This window comes from Panthera leo, chromosome D3 (genome assembly GCF_018350215.1).
Source record: "Panthera leo isolate Ple1 chromosome D3, P.leo_Ple1_pat1.1, whole genome shotgun sequence".
NCBI classification, from domain to species: domain Eukaryota; kingdom Metazoa; phylum Chordata; class Mammalia; order Carnivora; family Felidae; genus Panthera; species Panthera leo.
Genome location: NC_056690.1, coordinates 23,806,180 through 23,830,818, shown reverse-complemented (window position 1 = coordinate 23,830,818; position 24,639 = coordinate 23,806,180). Strand labels below are relative to the sequence as shown.

Here is a 24,639-nt window from a genome sequence, read left to right as displayed (position 1 = left end):
TCTTCCTCATGCAACAGCCTTCCTTTTATCCTGTTGGTTTATTTTTGTTTCCTTTGCAGCTTTGGCGAAGGCTCTTTGGCTGCATTCACACAAGGTTGACCCTTCCTTTAGCTTCTTTGGTAAAGGCCACCTCTCTGTATCATCCTGCCTGCTTGGGATTGCTCAAGACACTTCTGTTTGTCCCTTGACTTTCTAGAGGCTGAGTTTTTTTTCGGATTTGGCTCAGGAATCTGCTCTCTGGCTGACCTGAAAGCGTTCAGATCAGTGTGGAGATCCGGGCAATGTGTGTGGAGGTGTCTCTTTATGGATGACCAGGCTGTGATGTCCTCCTCTGCCTGCGCACGGTGACCAGGCCTCGGCAAGTTATGTTAGAATGTAACTTCAGCAGATAGTGCCGTAGCTGGGGCAGGAAACACAGATAGACAGTACTCTCTCCTGATCTTTGTAGGCTTGCTCCATTTGGCTCTGCTAGACTTGTTGGCTGAAAGTAATAGAGAATCATAGACTTCAGTCTCAGGGATGGGAAAAACAGAGCTGCGATGCAGATTTGTTAAACCATCAAGAAAAAGGAAAAGAAAACTTTGTACCAATCAAAACAAATGACAGAACAGAGGACGGTGGATTCTCTAGCCTGGACTCTGGGTAAACATTCTGCTTGTGAAACAATCCAAGTTATTGAACTCTGGGCTGTTGTTACTTACCTGGACCTGTCTGACAGAAGCCCGGAACTTTCCATGGCTGCCGCCATCATTGCTGGCTCTGTCTCCTATTACATGGAAGCCTGTTAGGGCTGAAGGTCACATAGATGGTTGGTGAAACATATGAGTGAATGAATACCATGTTAGACACTGTCCTTGGGGCTTTCCACTGTCTCACTAGATCTTCGAGAGGATTCTGAACAACAGAGGTTTTATTCCTCTTCTTTTTAAGTAAGGACTCCAAGGTGCAGAGAGGTCTTTTTTTTTTTTTTTTTTTTAATGTTTATTTATTTTTGAGAGAGCGACAGAGCACAAGATGAGGAGGGGCAGAGAGACAGAATCTGAAGCAGGCTCCAGGCTCCAAGCTGTCAGCACAGAGCCTGATGTGGTACTCGAACTCACGAACCGCAAGATGATCTGAGCCAAAGTTGGATGCTTAACCGACTGGGCCACCCAGGCGTCCCTGCAGAGAGGTCTTAACACAGCTAGCGAATGGAGAGCTGACGTGGATCTCAAGAGTGTGTTTATAACCTCACTGTAAGGCAGTTTGAGGCTGGCAAATCCAATGGTGATCCGCTAACCTCTTACAGATAAGAAAACCTCTTGAAGCTAAAATCTGCAGTGTGTTGTGTTCTGAGAGTCAGAGCTGACCAGGCTGTCGCCATGCAAGGGACACAGGGATGGATAGCACATCCCTGGAGCCAGACAGGCCTGTGTTTGCATCCTGGCTCCGCCACTGCCTTGTGATCTTGGCCAGGTCACCCAACCTTCCTGAACCTGTTTGCTCATTTCTAACAAGGGACAGTATAGATTGTACCTCAAAGGATTGTGAGGATTAAGTGAGATAATATATGTAAGTTACACAGTAAATGTTCAATACATGTTAGCACTGGTGACTGTTGCTGCTATAGAATCGTCACCCTCGAGGACTTCACAGTCCTGCGGGAGAGACAGTCAGGTAAAGCAGCTATCAGATTGTCAGGTAAACCAGGTAAACTTGGCAGCTACAGCGGAGAGATGTGCTACTGCTTAGCAGGGGCCTAGGGCAGAGCCATTGGCTTGGGTTTTTACATTCTTTCACCCAGCAGATATGTCTTGAGTGCTTACTCCCGTGCTAGGCAGTCTTTGAGTCACACTGATTACTTCCCTACCCCCTCCCTGTCCCTTGGAGGAATTTGAGCTAAAATGTTAATTGCCACCTGGAGAAAGATTCCCTGAAGTCATTTTCACAAGAAACCCCAAGATGCAAAATGGCAGAGCCACACTTCATTTGACAGTTTATCTTGCATTGCTTTGTGCTATCCCTTCGACTATTATTTTAATCTTATCTGATTTTCCCCTAATTTTTCTGGTCTCTTGTACATGAGAGCTTTATGGTCCTTGAGAATGTACAGGCGACTTGCTGAGGGAGCAGGTGGTGATCCTTTTGTTCCCCACAGTGCCCAGATGGTGTCCGTGCCTTCTCATGGTCTGGTTCCATGGGGATTTGTTGATAAGATTTTGCTTTGATTTGGTTTTCCAGCCCAGCGCCATGTTCAGATTTGATTACAGACCCTGTTTTTTTTCTCTGCAGAATTTCATTGCTCTGTCATTGGCTGTCTTGAAACTTAAGTCCCATTCTCCACATCCCCCACCCCTTTGCAAACTGTGAGGATGGCTGTGTGGTAGAATTTTCTCCCTGTCCACAGTGTACGGTCCAGAATGGAGGTTAACACACTTTCACTTGTTGAACTGGTTGATGAAAGCCAGTGGGGCTGCTGTCCTTATATACTTATGAACCCAAATAAGCCTTTCTCTAAGGTAGATTTCAGGTCATTTCTGTGTCTTTTTTGTTGCATTCATGAGCTTTTGGTGGGAAGTGGGTGTTTTTTAAATACGCTATTGATTTGAAACTAAGAGGTTGCTCTGACTACTTTTGGACCATGAAAATAATGTTAATTTTTTATTTATCTCTGCTTGAGGGCAGCACTAGAGTGGGTCATTTATATTCAGCTTTGGTACCCATGCTTTCTGTAAGTAGCATGTTTAACCTCACATTAAAAGTAGCTTATATTCAGCTAAAACAGCAACTGATTGAAAGGATAGTTCAGAAGAAGGGTAAACAAGAGAGAGAGAGAGAGAGAGAAAGAAGGCAGTATGCCATTGCACTTGGTTCCATAGAGTTAACTGAGAATTAATCGAAGCCCAGATTTCTTTCCAAAGAACCCCTGACAAGTTTCATATGTTTTGTTTTGTTTTTTAAATTTGTTTATATACTTTGAAAGAGAGCGAGAGAGTGAGCTGGGGAGGGGCAGAGAGAGGGGGAAAGAGAGAGAGAATATCTCAAGCAGGCTTCACACTGCCAGTACAGAGCCCAACACGGGACTCTACCTCATGAACCGTGAGATCATGACCTGAGCCGAAATCCAAAGTTGTACACCTAACTGACAGAGTCAGCCATGCGCCCCATATGCTTATTTACCTTCTTGTGGGCATCTTGGTGGCATTCTTTTGTCCCTTGGTCCAGGGCACACGCTGGCCATGCTGTGGATGAGGCAGTAGCACCTGGGAGCCCATCTCAAAGCAGTGTTGTGACCCATTAGTGTGCAAGTCTACTCTGGAGGGGATAAGTGGGCCATCACTAGCTAGCAAAATTTGGGCAGAAAGAAGTCCAAGACGGTTGAATAAGTACCACTGGGGCCTGTACGTGGTGATGTTTGCATTTTCCAGCAATTCTTAAGGAGCATAAGTTTGCCCCAGGTCATATGGGATGTGTCTGCCCCGCCTCCCATCAGAACTAGGAATGGGAGCAAATCTGTTCCGCGTTCGTACTCCTTCCCCCAGCTTAGCTGGATTGCTGGATGCGCGGTCAGTTAGATGCAATTTGTTTTGCTCAAGACAGGGAAAGCCTGCATTGATAATACAGTGATAGGACCCGTGATTACAGTTTGGGGTTTTTAAATTGGCGATTAGATCTGTCTGGGCAGAGAGCAGAGATGAAGTTAATGGTCTAGTGCAGATCACTGGTTCCCAGGCAAGGACCTAGTGGCTCAGTTGGGCTTTTTAGGCACATTTGTCTGAAGAACACTGTTTGGTTTTGAACCACTTTCCAAAGCTCTGAAGCGCTTCCTGATCTTAAGTCTCTGTGGAAACTTGCCCTCTGGGAACGGACAGCGACCAGGAGCCAAGGACTCTAGGCACTGACCTGTCCTGGGGGCTTCCTGTTGGACAGCTTGTTAACTAACCCTACCACAGACCCTGCCCTGAGACCAGGATGGTTTTCGCTGTACTAATTTTCTCAGAAAACAGTCAAACTGAAATTTGCTCTTGCTGGGTATAGAACGATTATGCAAATCGGATCTGTGTGCTTAGGTTCCTAGAAATGTAGTTTAGCGAAAAGGAAAAGCACCTTCTTTTTAGCACATGTACTTCCTAATTTGCCCAATGATTTTGATGAAATTTGCATCTCCATTAGATTTTGGATCTGAAGGTACTGAGGGAACAAAGTGAAATAACTTCGTGCTTTGTCCTCCCCCGTGGATCTGAACCATCCCAAGCTGTTTTTTGTGGTTTGTCTTGGTCCTATATTCTCAGAATGAAGGCGAGGAAGTCTGCAGTAGGCTTTGGTTATTTAAAGGTGTGTCTGGCCAAGCTTAATGCCCTCTTTCCTGGAGCGTTTTGATGGATGTGGGGCATGACATTTTCTGGATAGTGTTCACAGAATCACGGCGGGCTTCTTCCTGATTATCTGTAGGGGTGGGCTCATGGGCGAGTGGGAAAGATGGAATGTATCCCTGAGATGGTGGCATTATAATGTGCGTGGGCTGAGGACCATGAGCCCACGGCTGAGGGAAAGCACCTAGAAATGCTGAGCAGATCCTGGGGGTGGGCCTCCACCTGGGTTTAAAGAAGGCTGGGCTGGAGTCACCCCTACCTACACTTGTTGGGGGGAAAGCTGCGACCCAGGCTGGGTTGGCATCCAATGGGGCTTTCTCTAGTAGATCTGGAGGTGGCCTACTGTGGAATGTGCTTGTGGCAGCGGAAGGAGGAAGGCGAGGCCGAGCGAGGCCATGGCTGGGAGACAGGAGACCTGACCCGCTCCCCAATCTGACACTTAAATGGGAGCCAGCTAAACTGAGCCTCAACCCCACATCTGTAAACTGGGTGTGGGGGCTGGGTGAGATTCCTGGAGGGAGGATATGTATGCTTAGGGGCTTCCTGCGGGGCAGGAACAGGAAGGGGGGAATCACTCAAACTGGAGAATCTGGGAGGGAAGCGAACTTCAGAGGCCAGTAGGCGATGGACTGGGGGAGGGGTCCTGCATGCCAGCAAAAGGTGTTTGCCTTTTATTATAGAGACCAGGGGATCTTACAGCCACTCGTGGTAGATGATGTCCATGTGTAGGGCCAGATTTTTGATAACATGACCTCCCTGGCCTCGAGCTCTCCAGCAGCATGGTTTGTAATCACAGCAGCCTGGGGGCTCAGTCAGGGGCTGTGCTTTCCTACCCCCGAGAGCAGTCTGGAATGTAAGGGAGTAAGTAACAAGTTCTAGTGACAACCTTGAATTCATTTTATTAAAGATAAATAAATTACATGCCAACTTTGGCCTTTAACTGTTATTAGTAACAAATTGCTCTCCACCCATACACTCAACCTTTCATGACACCTTGGGGAAATCTGCTGTTGTGGCCGCCCCCCTCCCCCCCCACCCCCCAGGGTTTTTTTATATACCACGAGTGTGTAGAAACTTCTGGGGAGCGATTCATCAGCTGCTTTTCAGGTTCTGCCCATAACCCATAACTGAAGTTGGGACTCTATCTGTTGACAGTCCTGGGTTTCAGAAGAGAGATTTCAAGGTCCGTCAGGATTAGGCAATAGAGTGACTGGCTGGTTTGGACATTTTTCTGGTTATTGACAGGCCTTACTGTGGCTTCTCCCAGATGAATGAGGAATATATTTTCCTAAATCCAGCCATTGAGCCAAATGAGCCACACTGGGATAAACTCTGTTTGTTTACAAATTATGTAAGAGAAGTGCCTGGCCATTAAATTCTTCTGGGCCAGAATTCTTACCCCTCTTCAAAGTTGTAATCAAACTAAACAAACACTTTCCACAGGAACTAACTCCCTCCCGAGAAACAGGAGCAGATGCTCCTGGGAGGCCTTTAGCAACTTTGGAATGTTTAATGTAGAAATATGTAACCAAGGTGAAGTTGTTCCAGAAATGTTGCTTGCTCTAGCCAGGACCAAAGTACTAGTCAGCTTTTTTTTATTTAGGGCAAGAGGTGCAAAATGAACTGGGCCAGGCGGAATTTTCTCTAGAATGTTTAATTTTGTTTTCATCTTCCCCTCCCTCTCCTAGTTTCAGCCCCTTGTGACCTTTATTCCTTTCTGCTTAAGTAACTTTTTTTATGTTTTTTTTTTTTTTTTTTTTTTAAAGGCTTGATCCTTATCTCTTAGCTGTGCTGGATTACATCTGGGGATCAAGGAGCTCTCCTCTCAACCAAAGCACTCAGTTATTGCTTCTCTGTCTCTAGGAAAGATGTCAGGTGCAGAGCAAACACTCCAGGGGAGAGAGGCTGAGGCTGCGTTGCCTTTGTTGTTGTTCCAGTAAGACAGTTCTTTTGGGATTGACAAAGATGGTCTAGGCTCCCAGACACAGTTTTCCAGCTCTTGCTGATTTGTGTCTTTACTGGGTGGCTTGTTTTATTTTGGCTTAGGAATGTTGTGAATTTTTAGGACCTTGGGTGCACTTGTATTAGAATAGAGGTACACTTTCTAAGGCCAAATGTAGATTTCTGTGGATTATGCCTCAAGATGAGCTTTTCTCAAGGTGTCTTCTGAAGAACTCCAGCCCTGCAGAATGCTTTGGAAAGGGTTCTGTGGTGAGCTGACTTTGAGAATGCTGTTTATCATCATTCCCTCTTGGAGATTTAGATGGCACAGTAGTGAATTAATGACTCTGAGAAATCCTGCTGAAAAGGAGTCTAAATGAACTCTATTCAACCTGGCATTTCCCAAATATACTTGATCACTGGACTCCTTTTCTCAAATACCTGCTAGCTCCACTCTAGTAGCTAGCTGCTATTAAGTTGGGTAGGGTCTGTGCATGGCCAGTTGGTATCCCATTGAATTGCATTCATGGAAAGCTAAGAGTGTTAATTTATCGCTTCCCACGGGCCCCTGGGATATGGTCATCACCACCATGGCCTGAATGCCTTTCACCCGTGATAGGACTTGTTTCTTCCATTTCAGCTCTGTAGGCTTGTAGTCTTCTCTGTACTTGGGTGAAGGGATGGGGAGCTGTATAGTATGATAGTATAAAAGAACCAAGAAACAGTGCTTCTTTTTGAGGAATTTAGTTTTTGCTGGGACGGGGTGATCCATGGAGTTGAGCAGAAATACCCTCCAAGTGGGTGTGACACTAGAGCAAGCCCGGCACCAGCCCCAAGCAGCCTGTCCTGTAGCGATGGAGAAGGCATGCCTTTGTTGCGATTTAGCAAGCTATGGGGACCTGGCAAGGGGTGGGACGATAAGATAGAGGAGTGTCCTGGCAGTTGGGAAGCCCTAAATGACTTTTCATTAGACTTGCTCTTGTTTTTAACACATGTTCACAGGCAACAATCTCTTCTGCTTCCCCCCACGCCCCCCCCCCCCCCCCCCCCCCCCCCCCCCGCCCCGAGTTGGATGAAATGCACGTTTAAGTCTCTGGAAGAATGCTCTTGGCTGATCTGCCAGCCTTGTCAGTATCCGGGGTTTGGGGATGGCTGTCCTCCCCGACTCTGACTCTTAGGCTGTGGGTTCAGCTGCTGGGTTTGGGGTGCCTTCTGCCTTGGAGGTGCTGGGCTGAGTTGAATGGTTGTGCATTTTTCAGGTTTGTCTACCTTGGTTAATGCACAAAAGATTAAATATGTTCTTCAGGCTCTAGTTGCCTGTAGGAAGAATGTGACTTGAGCAGGGCTGAGATAGTACCCCTGTGAGGTGCCTTATAAGGGGAGACTCCGAGATGAGGGGCTTAAATTCTCTTTCAACTGTGTGTCATATTTCATAGTGTTGACTTAGGGCTTTCTTTCTCTTTTTCTTTTTCCTTTTTTCCTTTCCTTTCCTTTCCTTTCCTTTCCTTTCCTTTCCTTTCCTTTCCTTTCCTTTCCTTTCCTTTCCGTTTCTTTAACTTTTTAAATTGGGGTTGACCTACCTGATGGATTTTGTCAGCAGCTAAGCCCTCCCCAGCCTGGGGCTTGCCTCTGTAGCTTTTGATGAGACCCCAGGCTCTGCTGTTGCATTAAGGGTAGGGCTCTGCTTAGCCCAATCCCTCCTACCCTTGCCTCTTTTTGCAGGGCTCTGATTGTCAGAAACTTTTTCCTTACACTGAATCAGACTTCTGCTCCTTGGTTCCGGTTCTGCCTTCTAGAGAGTATTTGTGTCCTAGGGCCGCCAGAACAGAGTACCACAGACTGGCTGGCTTAAACAACAGAAATTTATTTTTTCACCGTTCTGGACACTACAGGTCTGAGATCAAGGTATCAGCAGAGTTGGTTTATTCTGAGGCCTCTCTCTTTGGCTTGTAGATGGCCATCTTCTCCGTGTGTCTTTGTGTGATCTCTTTGTAACTGTCTGTGTTTAGATTGTCTCTTCTTATAAGGATACATGCCATATTGGATTAATGACCTGATTTAACTTAATCACCTCCTTAAAGACCCTATCTCCAGATAGGCACACTCTGAGATCCTGGGAGCTAGGACTTCAACATATGAATTCTGGGGTGACATATCTCAGTCCATAACATAGAGCCACCTAAGACACAATGGCCCTTTAGATCCTTGAAGGTGGTTATCCTCCAACAACCCCATCTACCAGGGAAAAACCAATACAATTTGTTTTCTGCTTGCCAGGGACCCTTAGTTCTCTGTCTTCATCATATGAGGTGATTTTGGGGTCCCTTGTCATCTTGGAGTCTTTTGGACTCGCTTCAGGTAAAGACAGACCAAGGAGAGTATCTGGACTGCTTACAGTATTCCCAGATAGAATTCATTCTAGCAACTGGTTTTGATGATTTTCTGAAATATTTAAAAGGCTAAAAATAGTCCTGTAAAGTTTTAGTAGCAACTTTAATAAATTCATCTTTAATTGTGACCGTTGACACATGCACATGGGCGCTTGTACGTGAACATGAACACGCACATGCAACCCTCCCCCTCCCCCCCATGAAAGCAGTGCTAACCATAAGTCTTTTCTGACTCAGGCATTTCTGTTTAGAGTTAAGTGCCCAGGGTCTAAATTTATTTACCACTCTTTGCCCTTGCTCCGACTTCCCCAGTTTTAGGAAAGCCAGCGGGGATAGTTATTTCAAAAGAACAAATGAATGTAGAGATGTATTTATTCTTTTGAAGTGTAATTACCGTCTGGAGAGCCTAGAAGTAACTCAGTCACTTGAATATAATTCCTTTTAGGTACTCACTCTTTATGTCAAGCTGTAGTGTAATTAGATTTAAAATTATAAGGCACCCTCTTCACTTTTGGCAATTGTTTTCCATTTTACTGTCCATCTCCCCTGCTAGAAATTGTCGAAGAGGCTTATCTGTTTTGTTCTTTGTATTTTCAGCACTTAGGAGAGCAAAGTTAAAAAAAATGTTTGTTGAGTGAGTAAATGAGTCCTCCAAGTTGTCTGGTGCCTAATCAGGAAGGTCCTGTTGTGTCTCAGAGACCTCAATGTGGCAGACATGACAACTTGGGGTGTGGGGGTGACTCTGGCCACTTTTCCCTTTTGCTGCTTAATTGTGGAACTTCCCGTGAAGGGACCCTCAGTGCTGTTCACTTTTCTGCTGAATTGTGGTGTGTAAATCCTGACTGATAGTTTTGACAGACTTTCTCCTCTCCAGATAGCATGTGACACTCTTGGTGTTCCTTTGAAGATGGTTTGACCACACCAGCCAGGATTTCCAAATCGTGGCCCCAAGATGGCCAGAGCTCTGGCCCCACACAGCTGTTAGGTCCCCTCTGTTCTGGAGACCCAACAACATTCAAAACACCAACTATTTATAGCATACTTTTCAGTGTCCGTAAATTTTAAGATGCTTTTGTTAGTGGGATGGGGCAAGCACCCTCCTGCCTGCCACCCTCTCATTGCCCCAAAGCTTGTAGTCAGGTGGCAGGAGCTGAGCCCCACCTGAGCGTTTCTGGGGCCTCACCCACCTGAGGCCTGTTGGGATGCCGCAGGGTTTCTGGTAGAGTCTGTGGAGGACTCTAATAGAGTCCTTTGAGGTGGAGTGGCCGGGGATTTAAAAAAACAAAAAACCCCGAAGACACCAAGGTATGTGTGCTCTGGAGAAGCCCATGCTGATCTGCCAGCCCTCCAGGTGGCTGTGCTTTCAGTGGTCTATGCAGGGACATTTGTTAAGTTAAAATCACTGGTGAGCAGGGGAGTGTCCTGTGCAACGTTCGTTTACTCTTACCTGGACAGATCCCTCAGATTTCAGCAAGGTCATTGAAGACTGTTGAATCTGAATTTGGGATATAATTAATCTCAGTAGAGCGAAGGCTCTTAGGGGTATGTAGAAGCTCATAAAAAGCCCTGATAGAGTCCCAGGTCTTCATATTCTCAGCTGCCCCTTGGGGAAGATTTCCTTGTGTGCCATGCAGGGTGCATGGGAGGGGAGCCCCCTCCGCAGGGCACTGTTTAGAAAGGGCTCTGTTGCTAGAATGCTCCCCCTCAGCCGATTAGCCTGAAGTAGTTGGACTTCTGGGGGCAGATTTTGTTGTGCTAGCCTTGGGCCCTTCAGTTCCTTGCTTGGTTCAGGGAGGGACCGCCGAGAAAGAGGCCTGTTCTGTTAGCTGGAGTTTCCATTGAAGTGCTAACTGCTGGATCCTTTGAACCTCCAGCCTGGGAGGGTATTTATAACTAGCTGTTTGCGTGCCTAGAGGAACGGAGGCCCTGCCTTTCTGTAGTGGTTGAAGAGCCGTGCCCTTGGTGTGGGCTGAAAGGGCAGGCCTGGCTGAGTGTGGGGACTTACGCTCAGCTCCCCACGACCTTGTTCTCCTCCCTCCTCCCCTGTGAGGCCAGCGGCCCTTTCAGGGTTAACGTCTCTGCTTTGGAAGCAGCTGGCCAGTTTACACTCCTCCCTGGGCTGTACAAAAATACTTCCTTTGAAGTGTGGGGAGAAGCGGTGAAGGGTAAAACCTGGTGAAGAAGGAAACCTGGAGTGGGGCTCGAATGTGCTTCTTTTGCAGGGAGTTTGCTCTGTGATTAAGCCCCCTGGCCTTCTGTGTAACCCCCTGGGCTAATTGGTCCTCCTCACATATTTCACAGCGTCCAGCCTGCCTCATAGTTGGCTTTCTCCACATATGTGTGTGTTTAAAGTCTCCACGAAAGGAGCATTTCTCAGCAAGGGGAAGGGAATGCAGCGGCCCATCCTGGCAGCAGGAACCCCTCTGACCATGCTGTTCCCTGGGGCTGCTCCGGTGGGGGTGGTATCCCCGGTACCCGTGAAGGTGAAGTGTTTGTACTTGGTCCTAAGGCGGCCAGCCCTGCTTCTTGCCCCCTGCTGGCTTACGAAAGCTGCCACCAATCTCATCTCTGATTCCAGATTGGAGCTCAGCAGCCCAGAGGACTATTGGGCTTTCCATTCGGAAGTTCTGAGTTCTGACGCTTGGGACTTGCCTAGACCCAGTGTGATGCTTTGACTTCTCTTAACCTCGGTTCCCTGGTAAAGTGGGACTGGCTGTTCCTGCCACACTTCTGTTGTCAGGATTGGTGGAAATAAAGGGTTGGGGGCATCTTGAGAGAGGGCAAGGCATTTCTCTAATGTAGGGCTTGCTGTTGAGCAGAAATGGCATTTGGGATAAAGGGGCCAAAGAGAAGAATGCCAGAGCAGAAATGAGACGGAACAAAGCTTGAATGTCTTCTTAATCCTTGAGTATTTGCAGCCGAGGAGGGGTCGGGGTGAGATGGGAGGAGAGGCAGCTGTTATATTCTGGCGAAGAATGCCAACCTGTTTCTCCCCACAGATGGGGCCACACAAGTTCTTTCTGAACTGAGTTTTCCAGTCCCTCTTTGCTCGGGAAATGGCCTTATCATACGGATTTCTTAACATCTTATTACACTACTCCCTAGCTCCCTTAGACAAGGAGCGAGGGCCATAGATTTAAAATATCCCATGGTTGGGGCACTTGGGTGGCTCAGTCGGTTAAGCTTCCAATTCTTGATTTAGTCTCTCAGGTCATGATCTCATGGTTTGTGAGATCGAGCCCCGTGTCCTGTTTGGGATTATCTCTCTCCCCTTCTCTCTGCCCCTCCCCTACTCGTTCTGTCTCCCTCTCTCTCAAAAATAAAAGTCAACTTTATAAAAAAAAAATCATATGGTTAAGGTTTACTGCTGACATGTGCCAGGCATTACGTTAATCACCCAACATGAGTGATCTCATTTATTCCTCATAACAGCCCTATGCTGTTAAGTGCCATTGTCCCCATTTTATATATGAGGAAACTGAGGCTTGAAGAAGTGGAATGACTTACCCAGGGTCTCACTACTTGCTGATACAGGTGTGGAAGTACCGACCCAGTCAAGCTGATTTTAGACCCTTTACCCTTTAGCGCTATAAGTTACAGTAAGTGATGGAGGATGACATTTAATTCTGTGCCTCAAACCTGGTAGGAAACTGTTTTTAGGGCAAGAAGTGGAACACTGACCACTGTTCATTCTGACAGTGTGTTCATGAGTTGACTCTTCCTGATCAATTATATTTGAATAAACATAAATCCTTTTTGCCTTGCAGACCAGGAACTTTCCTAATTTTGAGTTCTCTGTGCTGTCTTTATAACATAAATGCTTTTTCTCTCTCACTGGAAAGGAGGGAAGATGGTTGCAGAGCTCTGTAATCATGGCTTTCTCACAGTTGAAGATCTTGGTGTTGGGGATCGACAGGTAACCTGCACCTCTAGGAATCCTTAGTTGTAGGCTTTAGTCTTTCCCCGGGCTGGATCCAGACTTGGCACGTACTTCAAGGGACTTGACATTCCCATCCTTGACCTTCCTCAGCTGGGGAGGGGGAGGGAGGGAGCTGGGAAAGGGGAGGGAGGGAGCTGGGAAAGCCCCTGTGATTTGCCCCCAGTTGCACATGGGCCAGACCCAGGGCCAGGCCGGCAGTCCACTGGCCACATGCCTCTCCTTTTCACCTGAATTTAAAACAGGAGGGTAGATGAAAGGGATAGAAATGACAAGTCAGAGGAGTAGGAGGGTTCTCATTTGCAAACAGTTTCTTTTGATCTTCACCCCTTTGTTTAAACACACACACACACACACATACACACACACGCGCGCGCGTGTGCGCGCACACACACACACACACACACACACACACACACACACACCAAAAAAACCACAACTGGTAGCCTGAGCACATGGTTTGCTCTAGTTCATCAAGGGGCGGTCATTTCTCTTTTAGCAGGAAGCCCCCCACCCCCACTCCAGTGATCTGGTTCACTCAGGGCCCCACACCCTCTCTCCCATTTTGCTGCTCGGATGCCAGATATCACGCTCCTCTTCACAAATCTGTAGGAAGTCTTGTTTTTTTTTTTTTTTTTTTTTTCTTTTCTTTATAAGGTAGAGTCTAAACCCTGTATGTATGTATGTATGTATGTATGTATGTATGTAGGTATGTTTTTTATTTATATTCTGTTTTCTACTACCCTAATATTCTATAGCCCTTGGCATTTTGCTCCCAGTCTGTCTTTGCAATTTGGTGTCCTACTATAGAACCCCTCACTTCCAGTCACATGGCTCCTTCAAACAGGCTTTGGCCTTTATTTGCATCTTTGCCTACATTCTGCCCATCTTTCAGGGCTGCTGCCTCCAGGAAGCCCTTCTGGTCTGATGTGGTGCATAATCATCTCTGCTGCCTCTGAACTTGAAGCAGCCTGGTCTGGTCACTCCCTTGGCTCTCATAATATGTTTTATTTATTTATTTTTGTCCTTTCATTTTTAGATGTATCTGTCTCCTCACTAGATTAGGAGCCTCCTGAGGTCAGAAGCATGCCTTCTGACCTGCTTTTGGTATCTCACCAGCACTGTGTAGGGCCCAAGTTGGATGCTATACAAAACATCTGGGACTGAAATCCTACCATCTTTCTGTTAATTGGAATGAAAGACTTGGTAAATGAGTTTGCAAAAATAAAATGATGAATAGAGAGGTTTTTATAGGGTTTGTTTGAAAGTATTAATGTACTTTCAAATCAGGAGTTGAATGAACCAGTTTGTGTACATTTAGAAGAAACTTTTTTTTAATGTTTATTTATTTTTGAGAGAGAGAGAGAGAGAGAGAGAGAGAGACAGAGAGACAGAGCATGAGTGAGGGAGGGGCAGAGAAAGAGGGAGACACAGAATCTGAAACAGGCTCCAGGCTCTAAGCTGTCAGCACAGAGCCTGACGAGGGGCTCGAACTCATGGACTGTGAGATCATGACCTGAGCTGAAGTCGGACGCCCAACCGACTGAGCCACCCAGGCACCCCTATAGTGAGGATTTCTGACCCAGACCCCCTTTAATGTGAAAGCTAACAAATACACGCATTTTAAACCTGTTGTTGATATTTTGTTCTCTAGTTAGCTGCTCTTTCTTTTCAGGTTCTTATTTTAGTATTTTTAAAACTTGTCCCAACTCATTTCTTGCATCTCTCTTCACAATGTTACAACTATGTTCTTCTCTTAAGAACATCTCTCATCTTGGGGTGCCTGGGTGGCTCAGTCTGTTGAGCATTCGACTTTGGCTCAGGTCATGATATCGCGGTTTGGGAGTTCAAGCCCCACATCAGGCTCTGTGCTGACAGCTCAGAGCCTGGAGCCTGCTTTGGATTCTGTTTCTCGCCTTCTTCCTGTCTCTCCCCTGCTCACGCTCTGTCCCTCTCTGTCTCAAAAATAAATAAAAAACATTAAAAATAATAATAATAAAAAACATCTCTCATCTTTTGAGCTATTCTCATATATATTTTGTTTCCTTGATCCCTTTCATGGTTTGTGGTCTTACCCTCAACTCTGAGGGGTTCAGGTAGGTTGATGGTCTTCACTGGAATTTTCAGTTTGACACCCCACCCCCCCACCCCCCAAAGGTGGATCCACCTGCAGGGGAGGATTTATTTTCCCCTCTCCACCCTCTCCTAGCCCTTTCCTCTGCCTTCTGGCCTTGAACACACCTCACAGTCCTGGACCATGTCCCTTTCCCAGTTAACTCTTTTGTGCCCAACCTGTGTGTGGCTTGCTCAGCTGCCCTTGGGTGGAATCATGGTTGTGTCTCCCTATACTATTTCCTCCTTGGCTTTTGGTTTTTTTTTTCCTCCCATTTCTTACTCTCTGGTTAAGTGTGTGGCAGAAAGAGCTGGTGACATCGCCAGGTCATCATTAGGAGCTCTCTGTTTTTAAAACATGGGGATAGGCAACTTACCCAAGGCCATGGGGCCAGTATGGAGCAAAATTTGCCTTGTGAAGCAGGGGTGTGCCATGACCCATTATGGCTCCACACGGTGGCATTGGGAGTCCAGCGGCTGGTCATGTGCCCATGGCTCTCTGAGGAATGAGTTGTCCAAATGGAACAACCTGGAATGCTTACCCTAGCAGCCATTTCTAATCTGATTTCTGAGAGTAACAGATTTTGAGGGTGGGTTTGCTATTTCCTCCAGGTTCTGCTGTGTTTATTTTTCTGGAGAGATGGACTCTGTAATATTTATCTATCTGTTAACGGGGTCTGAGGCCCTGAAACAGGTGAAGAGCCCCTGATAGGGCTAACACTTGATGCCCCTGGCCTCGCAGGGATTGCACTGAGAAGCTGGCTCTGTGGGCCACATGCTGTCCTGGTAGCTCCAGTGACTGCCTTGGGGGCACAGTAGGAAAGTGAATGTGACCTACCTTCATCCCATCCAGTGCCAAACTGCTTTTTTTCCTTCCTAAATGAAAAATCTATGAAGAATAACCTTTAAAAATAGCAAAGGGTTAGTTTCAAGTTCTTATAGAAAGTGTTACCTGTGTTCACAAGTAGACAGAACCACATCCACACTGTACCCCTGTAGTCACTGTCCCCCGGTCTCCATCACTTACTTTATTTTTATTTTATTTTTTTAATATGAAATTTATTGGCACATTGGTTTCCATACAGCACCCAGTGCTCATCCCAACTCACTTTAAAAGTTGTCAACCTGCCGGCCGGTCTTGTTTCATTTGCACCGTACCCCCACCGTGTTATTTTGAAGCAGAAGCACCCATATCATTTTTTCCTGTGAATATTTCAGTATCTTTAAGAGATTCATTTTCAAAACGTAATTTCAAGGCTATTTCCACAGCGGTTAATGTTAAGTTGGTGGTGTCCCCTCCAAAGGGACAGCTCCCCCTCCCCCCACAACATAAGGGACCCACTGTGCATTTGGGTGTCCCAGCACTGGTAGCCTGGTTTGAGGATTGGGTCCTGGTGGAGCTGGAGCTGGTGGGCGACCGAATGGGCTCCGGCCGGGCGATCCAGTCGTGGATGGTGGATCCCCGCGTGGGCGCCGCGATGGTTTCGGCTTTGCCCCAGGCGGGAACCGCAGGATCAAAGGGCGCCGCGCACTCGGCGCTTCAAAGCCTCCGGAGCCGCCCGGATTGATGCAGGGAATGAGAGCGCTCTGCTGATGTAATCGTAGCTTGTGAGACAGGTTCTTTTTTTTTTTTTTTTTTTTTTTTTTTTTTTTTTTTTTTAATTTAAACAAAGACACCCCTGTTTGTTTAGAGAGGTGAAGCATGCTCCGCCGAGGGCACGCGGCATCTGGAGGGTTCTACTCTGGGCTGATGGGTCCGGGTAGGGCAGGAATGCTGCCAGTGGCTAGTGTTTTCCTAGATGGCCTTGCAGAGTTTTCCGTGAAAGACGAACTGCTTCAGTTAAGAGCAGCTGATTTTCTTAGGGTGGTGGGTTTGTTGAGGATTTTGAAAGCAGCGTCCTCTGGCGGGCAGTCAGGCTTTGGAGCACACCTGGGTGACGCAGGTGAGGGGGTGAACCAGGTGAGGAGACAAACCAAAAAGTAGGCAAGGAGTCTGTGCGCTGCCTTTGTCATTCTGTGACTCTAGAAAGGAAGCTCAACTGTCCCTTCCCCATTGGGCGTGAGAGGCTTGCCTGAGGCTGGGGAGTAGGGCCATCACACTGGGGCGGGGGAGGGGGCTCCCCAAGGATAGAGCTGAATGCTACCCCTAGCTTGAAGATTCTTGCAGCTTTTATAAAAATCACAGACACAGGAGGCATCTGGCTGGCTTGGGATAGAGCAGGTGACTCTTGATCTCGAGGTTGTGAGTTCAAATCCCCACATTGGGTGTAGAGATTACTTGGAAAAATGATTTTTTTTCATCACAGACAAATGGGAACATCCAGAAGATCAGCCAACTTAAGCTGCTGCCCCTGCCTTTAGTAGTTGTTCTGTATACACATTAGTGAAACCCTGTGCCATATATACCTCCATGAGTAAAATCAGAGCCATATTCCATTTTCTTGCTTGGTAAGAACTACAGACATCTACAGACAAAGCAGCCCTCCATGAGCCAGCTTGTTAGCCCCACACCAGAGTTCAGGGTCAGTGGGGTCTGAGCACTTACCAGACTAAGTCACTGTAACTGAAGTTTACCTTGGCATCTTACAGCCATCCCAACCAAACCCAACATATGTAAAACAAGTTTTTTCTTTTTTTTCTCCCAAATCTGTTTCTCTTGAGTTCTTGTCTGTTACTCAAGCTAAAAACCTGGTGTCATTCTAAACTGTGTGACTTGGCCTCCTGATGCCTCTGTCCATGCATGGTGAATTGCCTGCAAGCTCCTTGAGGGGAAGGCTGGGTGATTTTCTTTTCTCCCTTTTTAAAAAAATTTTTAATGTTTATTTATTTTTGAGAGAGAGGGAGAGGCAAAGCGTGAGTGGGGGAGGGCCATAGAGAGAGCGAGACACAGAATCCGAAGCAGGCTCCAGGCTCTGAGCTGTCAGCACAGAGCCCAACGCGAGGCTTGAACTCATGGACTGTGAGATCATGACCTGAGCTGAAGTTGGATGCTTAACTGACTGAGCCACCTAGGTGCCTCGTTTTCCCCCATTTAAAAAAAATTACATATTTGATTTTCTTCATCTTCTACAAAACACTTTTGCCCATATTTTATTTTTATTTTAAAGTTTGTTTATTTTGAGAGAAAGAGAGAACAAGTGGGGGAGGGGCAGAGAGAGAGGGAGGGAGAGAATTCCAATCAGGTTCTGCGATGTCAGCGCAGACCCCACTGTGGGGCTCAATCCAAGAGTGAGGTCATGACCTGAGCCTAAATCAGGAGTTGGACCGCTTAACCAACTGAGCCACCCAGGCACCCCTTATTTGTTTATTTTAAAGCATATTTATTTATTTAGGGGGAGAGAGAGAGACAGCATGCTTGCAAGGGCAGGGGAGGGGCAGAGAGAGGGAAAGAGAATCCCAAGCAGGCCCCATGTTGTCAGCACAGAGCCAGATGTGGGGCTCTCATGAACCGTGGGATCGTGACCTGAACCGAGATCATTTAACTGACATTTAACTGACTGAGCTACCCAGGTGCCCTGTGCCCGTATTGTATTAAGAAAAATTTCAGACATACAGGAAAAGTGAAAGGCTTTTACAGTGAACACCTATATTCTACCATTAATATTTTACTGTACTTGCTGAGTCACATATCCATCCGTGCAGGTAGTTGATGTGTCTTTAATACTTGAAAGCCGAGCATATGTATATCCCACACATGGTAGGTGCTCAAGATGTTTTAACGGGTGTGATAGAGTTTTTAGAGATCCCCTTTTTATTCCCTTTCTATCACTTTTAGATGCAGCTCGCTCACGGGCTCCCTCGTGAGCTCTCTCTCTCAGTTGGGAACAGCCCCTGGAATCTTGGCTTCTTTAGCCAGGCTCTCAGGGAGAACTCACCAATGGCTGGTGGGCCACCTGGGGCATGGAGTTTGCTTTAGAGACCCCGCTGTGTTTGAATGACTTCCTCCCTCATATTTCCTGGAGCTGAGCCGGTTGCCTTTCCTTCGTCTTGTCCCTCCTGTGCCATCTGACAGCGTGACCTTCTGGCCACAGGGAACATGGGCCCATTTTCTTCAGAGGCCGTAGGTTTTTGTACAGTCAGGGGGCTACGGTAGGGTATGCAGGTAGCCAGCTAAGTGGAACTTCTGGTGTTTTTTAAACAAACTGGTTTGGAAATCTCTACTTTGAACAGTGTTGTGTTTTGGGTTTTTTTTTCCCCCCAATTGAATGAAACAAGTTCTAGTTCTTGAAATATCCGTATGAACTTGTGATCTGGGGGGAGATTTCACTGGAATTGGCAAAGTCAGCTTACCCTCTGACCCTTTCATAGACAGCCTTTAGCTCTCACTGGCACATCTGCTCAAAGGATCTCAGAAGCCTAGAATATTTGGACTTGTATGTGTATATATAAAACAAATAGGTTTTGTGAAGTTGAGATGAACCACAAATTGTTGCACTTAGACTGGCTTCCAACAGACTCTTCTTTTGCTTTGCTTTGCTTTGTATCCCCTCCATAAGTTCATGTGCTTGTACGTGTAAAGTCTTTTTCTTTTTCAATTTCTACATATGTACGTATGTAAGCATGTAAGCTTTATGCCCAATGTGGGGCTTGAACTCACGACCTGAGATAAGAGTCGCATGCTCTACCTATTGAGCAAGGCAGGTGCCCCTGTGTGTAAAGTCTTTTTAGAGTAGAAGCACTTTCTCTCTCTCTCTCTTAAGTTTATTTATTTTGAGAGAGAGGGAGAGAGAGAGTGTGTGAATGAGAGTGGTCAAGGGGCAGAGAGAGAGAATCCCTGGCAAGGTCCGCACTGTCAGCATGGTGCTTGATACGGGCTCTGTCTCATGACGGTGAGATCATGACCTGAGCCAAAATCGAGTCGGACACTTAACCAGCTGAGCCACCCAGGCACGCCAAGTTTGCCTGATTCTTACCCGATTCTTTCTCTTCAAAGAGTGGGTAAGCTCTTCCTTCCTCAGGTGGTGGTCATATTTTAGTTCCAGCCTGTGGCTTCCCTGCCTAAAGGGTTTGGGCTCAGATAGGTTTCAGTGTGTGTGTGTGTGTGTGTGTGTGTGTGTGTGTGTGTGTGCGCGTGTACGTGTGCGCATGTGTTTTTGGAAAAATGACGCTGTCTTTGCAGTGCTCCCATGGCCTCCAGGGTGCCAAGAGGTCTGTGATGTGATTTGTGTAGTGGTCCTGCTGACTGTGCCTTTTACACTGCTGTCCTATCTGTTCTATTTTGCTATGGCTGTAGAAGGCAGTTACGTAGCCTTTTAACAATGAAGCTAACGCCATCATCTCCAATTTGATTCTGTTTAGAGACTTTTTTTTTTTTTTTTATATAGTCTGGCTTCATGACCAAGTAACAATTGTAAGTTGATTGGTGCCTCCCTACTCCCTTATCTTGGTCTGTATTTTGTTTCTGCAACTCTTTCATTTTGAGGTTTTTAAGCCCATAGAAAAGCTGAATGAATAGGTCAGTGTGTGGCAATATGTTAACAATTGCTCAATTTGTACTTTCTCACACATCATGTCTGTGTGTGTGTGTGTGTGTGTGTGTGTGTGTGTGTGTGTCGTGTTGTGTGTATATCTCTGTCTTGGCTGACAGTTTTAAAGTTGCCAGTATCATGGCATTTTATTCCTCAGTACACCAGCATACATCCGCTAAGACTAAGGACATGCTCCAGACTACTGTACTATCATCATACCTATGAAATTGACACATTTAAATTTCATATTTTAATTATTTCAGAAATGTCTTTTATAGCTAGCTTTTAAAAATCCAGGATCTATTCAAGATTCTTCCATAGTATTTATTTTTTAAAGTGGTTATGTTGTGGGGCACCTGGGTGGCTCAGTCGGTTAAGCATCTGACTCTTGATTTCAGCTCAGGTCATGAACTCACGGTTGTGAGATCAAGCCTCACATCAGGCTCCGCACTGGGTGTGGAACTTGCTTGGGATTCATTCTCTCTCTCTCTCTCTCTTTCTCTCTCTCTCTCTCTCTTTCTCTCTCTCTCTCTCTCTCTCTCTCTCCCCCCCTCCCTCCCTCCCTCCCTCCCTCTCTGTCTCCCTTCCCCCTCCCCCCTCTGCCCCTCTCTTGCCTGCTCCCACTCTGTCTCTCGCTCTCAAAAATAAAGTAGTAGTTAATGTTGTGTATATACACATTGTGTGATGCTTAACCAGAAGCAAAATAAAAGGAAAAGTGTCTCCCACAGTCCTCCCCCCACAACAAATCAAACCAGTGTCACTTTTCTATCTCTTCTGATGTTCTTTAAAAATGAAGCTTTGGACAGATTTTTTAAGTTCATTTTTATAACCATCCATGAGGTAATTGGAGGTACCATGGAATCTAAAAGAAAAAAAAAAGAAAGAAAACTGACCAAGACCATTGTGCTGTTTCACCACATAAGCAAAAACTGTGGTCTTTGAAAATTTTTGCTGAGAGATTTGGAGTTTTATTAAGAATACCAGGAATCCAGTGGCCTTTGAGTAATGCTTGAATCAAGAGGGAAGAAATCAGCTATTCCTTTTGTGTGTTCAAAGGCTGATTTTTTTGATGATAGAACAGTGTCTGTAGGTCCTGGGTCTCCTTTTTCCTGGGTGGTGTCTCTGTCTTGACACTATTGACATTTGTAGGTAGATAATTCTTTGCTGAGGGGGCTGTCTTGTGCTTTGGGGGATGTCAAACAGCATCCTTGGCCCCTACCCACTAGATGCCAGTAGCAAACTTCTTTCCCGGTTATGACAATGAGGAGTGTTTCCGGACATTGCCAAATGTTCCCTGGTTGAATGAGGTGGGGGAAGCCCAACATTGTCCTTAGTTAAGGACCATTGCTGTAGAAACTCTTTAGGGTTAATTATGGAGGTTGATTGTGCTACTGATGAATTTCGGTGGAGGGGTGTTTTCTGTTATAATGAGAATTCAATTATTGCAAGCCATGTCCCAGTTTGAGAACTCAGAAATTTCTAGGTGTTACTGGCCAAGGGATTGAAATCAATTGGCAGATGACAACAGAGTGTGTGCGCCTTTCATGATTTTCACACTCTAGTGGGAGCCTGGTCATCTGATACTGTTGGGACCTGTAGGCAGTTGGGTAATTGAAAAAGGTCAGTTAAGTTGAAGCAGGGAATGATTAGAAACGAGAGATAGTTTAAAATTATGTTTTAATTACAGCCTGTAAGTGGACACTCAAGCCCAAGCTTTTGTGAATGGGACCGCTCATTTGTGTTCCTTAGAGTCTTACTTTAGTTGTACCCTTGGTCTGTCACTTAAAATTTACAGCTTTTCTTTTTAAGTGATGTGAAAACGTACACTTGTAAAGCTATCAGGGGAGTTCTAGAATTTTTTTTTTTCCATCTCGTCTTCAAAAGTTGCGCTTAGTTCTCAGCCACTTTTTAACTTATTTGCCTCCTTTCACTCTTTCTTTCTCAAGTGTTTGACTTAGTTTTCCTGGGATAAAACTGTTTTTTGCGTCGTTTAAGATTTAGTTCCGTCACAGGCTTAGAGCAGATAGAGTTGGCATAAACAGATCTAGAAACACATACAATTTAGCTGGTAGGAGCAGTGCTGTGCGGAGGTCCCAGAGAGGGGTTTCCTGGCCAGGAGTCTGCAGTGAAAGCAGGCACGAGTTAGTGGTTAATGGGCAGGTCTGTGAATAGCCCCTACTTTATTCTGAAGTGTGTGCAGAGGCTCCCGGATGAAGGTGGTACGCTGTCTAAGTGTGTGCCATTTTAGGAGTTGGAAGATCTGGGGGCAAACTCTTTAGTGGCCCCAAACCTCGGGTGGCTGATTTGTCAAGTGGAAAACGATAGTAGTGCCTCTCTTAACTACAGGGCAGGTTATCCTGAAGGTCATATACCAGTCACATAACAGGACATGCCTATGTAAATGTTCCATGGGACACTGGTATGTTATTCATGAGCCAGCTCTGGCTGAGCCTGAGAACGGATCTGCTGTTCTAAGGATGTGTTGGCTGTCTCTTGCTCTTTGATCACTGAGCACTTGAATCTCACCGTGAGAGCTTTCGGTCAGATCAGGAAATGGAGGAGCCTTTGCTTAGTACAAATTCGTACCCATTCCTGTGGAAACAGCTTTGGGGTTCTGCCATGCTGTTGGGGAGGGCATATGGCATGACTGGGTCTTTGGCATGGGTCTCGCTTGAGTGGAGATTACTAGCTTCTTGGTGATGAACCCAGACAGCAGGCCAGGCAGGAGGGTGGGAGAACCAGGGGCTTGGCTGAAGTGTAAGAGGCAGCCGGGGTTCTCAGCCACAGTGCCTTTACCCCTGCTTTGACGTGTCTGCGGAGTAAGTGATTGGTGGGTTGCAACCCCCTGGAGGAAAAGAAGCAATCATTACAGTGCCTCACCTCATTGTAGTGTCTTCTGGGAAGTAAGGCATCTTATTTATTTTTGCCAGGATGCCCCTTTCATTCTTTCATCAGAAGGGTGACCAATGTTGGAGCTGTCTGCCAGGGTCTCATACCATTGAATGGTTAGATACATCCTGCACTGATGTTCATACCTCGAAGGCCTTTTTGTCACGGACTGTCGTGATTTAGTAAGCTGGGTCTACATACAATGGAGCTGATCTAGTTGCTTTTCCCCTTGTTCCTGGTCCTGCCAAAGGAAGCCAGAATTGGTCCAATAGATGAAGATGTTACTTTGTGAGTCCTTGTGGAACCCCAAGAGGAGGGAAATAGTGTAGCAGTTTGCATCGGGGAAACCCTGGGGGGGAAACCCTGGGAGTACTGCACGAATTCTGCTCTTAGGCCAGCATTAGTTTTTGATGTGGGAATTGACAAGAGGGAAACAAGGAGGTCACTACTGTTTTGTTAGGGAACTCCATCCGTCCATCCATCCGTCTGTCCGTCCGTCCATCCATCCATCCGTGCCCAGCACTATATTAGGTACTAGGGATACCACAGTGGAAAAAACAAAAATCCCTGCTCTCATGGAGCCCACACCATGGGGAAAATAGTTCCCAGCACATTGTTCTTCTGGAATCGGGGTTCTTCCTGCCCAGTTCTACAGAGCTAGACATGGAAAGACAATGCGTGGTTGAGGAACAGCTGAACTTTGGTCATGTGGCAAAATACAGGTGAGGTTCCTGTTGTGATGGGAACACACTGAGCTTGGTGATACATCACTGTAGGCAGCCTGGGAGAACTAGTGTAAGGATAGTGCAGGTTGTTGGCCAGGCATGGGGCAACTTGGAACAAAGGCTTTGAAAGGGACGGGTGTGGTGTGTGGTACCCATAGCTGGGGCTCAGATGATAACCTGACCCCGTTCAAGCCCAGAGACTGTTCAGCCACGCCCGTGCTCATGACTTAAAGCCTACTTGAAATCAAGGATGAAAGCATAGAGACCAGGAGATCTGTGGGGAGGGGCCTGGCCCCTCTCTTGGGCTTGGTTTCCTCACCTGTAAATGAAACCTGCATCTCAGTGGTCCCTCCTGGTTTGAATTAAATGTACACACACACACACACACGCACGCACGCACGCACGCACGCACACTTCACATTGTTGAATAAGAATGCAGCCAGTTGCTTCTTTGATCAGTGATCCGCACGAATGTCCGAGACCTGGCTTTTCCTGGCTCCTGCTATCTTTGGAGTGAATGCAGAATATCTGCGTTGCAGATGACCTGGTCCCTGTTGGCATGCACAGAGTCTCAGGCCGGGTGAGAGTGCAGTAGCCACTTAGTGACACCAGGTCGTGGCGTGAGCATACTTGTAATCTGTCTCCAGGCTGTCCTGCCCTGCAGAACTCCAGCTAAGAGGCAGGACGGAGCAGAGAAGGGGGCTGTCGCAATTGGAACCCCTAAAGCCTGGGCAGGGCCAACCTATATTTCCTTGAATCCTTCTCTTGGGTGTTCCTGGCTGTGATTGGTTCCCTTAAGGAATCCTCGTGGAAGAAAGTCACTGA

The 24,639-nt window shown here is 46.5% G+C and overlaps 1 protein-coding gene across 2 annotated transcripts in view; it reads left to right on the top strand.

Moving 5' to 3' along the window:
• Positions 1-24,639, top strand: part of ZNRF3 (zinc and ring finger 3) — a 153,150-nt gene that overhangs the window by 18,056 nt on the left and 110,455 nt on the right. The gene's annotated exons all lie outside the window — the stretch shown is intronic.